The sequence below is a fragment of the Poecilia latipinna genome, unplaced genomic scaffold (genome assembly GCF_001443285.1).
Source record: "Poecilia latipinna isolate Pla-1442-1.1 unplaced genomic scaffold, P_latipinna-1.0 Scaffold1985, whole genome shotgun sequence".
NCBI lineage: Eukaryota > Metazoa > Chordata > Actinopteri > Cyprinodontiformes > Poeciliidae > Poecilia > Poecilia latipinna.
Genome location: NW_015114601.1, coordinates 81,130 through 83,102, shown reverse-complemented (window position 1 = coordinate 83,102; position 1,973 = coordinate 81,130). Strand labels below are relative to the sequence as shown.

Genomic DNA, 1,973 nt, shown 5'->3' with positions numbered 1-1,973 from the left:
GATTCTAAGGAGAAAAAAAGAGAACATGTCAGAGATATGACATTTTACTTTCTAAGGTGTTTCCAAGCAAAATAGACATTTCATCCAGAAATTGTTGAAACTAAATTTATTCTTCTGCCTGTTGCTCTTATTCCTTTTTATTTTTTAAAAATCTAATTAAAGGAGGATGACATCAACATCCTGGACAGACTGGCAACATGTCCAGGGTGACCCCACCTCTTGCCCAAAACGTTCGCTGGAGATAGGCAAAAGCACCCCTGCCGACCCAACTGGGGACAAGGGTGTATAGAAAATGGATGGATGGACATCAAGAATTGCTCTAATGTTTTGCTCTAATTTTTCTGGAATTTTTTTGTGGCAAGCTAAGTGTAACCCGCAATTAGTCAATTAGTAAAGACTTTTATTTTTGCGGGCTCACTTCCTGTTTTGACCCAAACTCTGCAACTTATTTAAAGCCCCGCCTCCAGCGCACAGTTTGAACTACATCACCTGTTCCATTGTGATTGTGGCCGGCTGTTTGGCGTCTTCCTAACAATTCATCAAAATCTTTGCATCTACTGATTTGATCCTTTGGTGAGTTTGTTTGTGTGATAGCACTATTGTTTTAGCATGAAATTTCTGCTCGATTGCTCATTGGAGCATTGTTTTATTAGAACTGTTGGTGTTAGTACCTGGGCCGTCACCAAGATTGTCACAGCTGATCGCAGTCTAGTACGCCCCGCTCTCTTCCCAAAGGTAACATGATCGCTGGTTTTATGCAAGCTCTGGCATTTTGTAATGAAATTAATTAAAATAGGATGTAGCTACATTTAAGTTGATATTGTGCAATATATTTGTTTAATTTACTTTTCTTTTCCCCACTCTGCTTGAGTATTTGAGTTAATTTATTTTCTTTTCCTTGATTGATATTTTGAAAGTGAACTTTGATTTCAAATTTAACTTTAAATTGATTAATTTGAAATATGATTGATATTAAATTATGGTTGATTTAACCTGATTGAAATGTTTAGTTTAATTATTAGACATTCAATAATTGCATTTGAATTTGATATTTATTGAATTTGTATGTTTGCACATACTTGGTTTTGATAAAACACTTAATGGGTTCTCTGGCCTTTTAGGTTGTTTTTTTTTTCTCTTGATGGCTCAGATCCTCATCTGAATCAAAGGATGGCGAGCTAAGGAAAAAGGACAAGAACTTATGATCTTGGAATTGATTTATTTTGAGTTAATTTGTCTCTCATTGTGCATTTGTAATTGTCAGTTTTTTTCCCCCCAAATCACTAATATATACACCAAAACTAAAACAATTGCTTCGTGTCTTCATTCACAACTCGGACTCCTTAAAGAACCATCTTCTGATGCTGCTCTTGTAGCCAGTTAGCTGCAAAGCCCATAACTGTTACATAAGCAATGTTTGTTTAAGAAAAATAGTAAAAGTAGGACATCAGGGTTTCCCCCAGTGTATTATAAGCCTGACGGCCGCTATGCTTTACTAGCCCCGCCGCCAGGCTAAGCATTAATTGTTTACGTTTCTAGGAAAATTAAAATAAAATAAAATAAAACAAAAATCTTTTTTTTTTTTTTTTTTTTTTTTAAAGCCGGGCGGCAGGGCTCTCTTTTCTTCTTNCCCCCAGGCGAAATATTAATTTTTTACTTTTTTAGGAAAAATAAAATAAAAAAAAAAAAAAAAAAAAATTTTTTTTTTTTTTTTTTTTTTTTTTAAAGCCGGGCTGCAAGCGTCTCTTTTGCTCTTAGCATTTCACTAGCAGATCAGATGTATTCCTAAAGGATAGGTTTATATATGCATTTAAACCAGACAGCGCGGACCAATCACACAGCTGGCGCCTCTGCGCTTTGCCTCGCGCGCTGCCGCTGCTTTACCTCAGCAGGATCGCGCGCGCCTCCTTTCACTCAAACTGGACGCAGGCTGAGTGACCTGTATGGATATTTACATCAACCTACTGTAAGGA

General features: G+C 36.5%; 1 protein-coding gene across 4 annotated transcripts in view; it reads right to left on the bottom strand.

Moving 5' to 3' along the window:
- LOC106935602 (protein jagged-2-like) overlaps positions 1-1,973 on the bottom strand; it is a 39,109-nt gene that overhangs the window by 15,805 nt on the left and 21,331 nt on the right. The window lies entirely within an intron of this gene.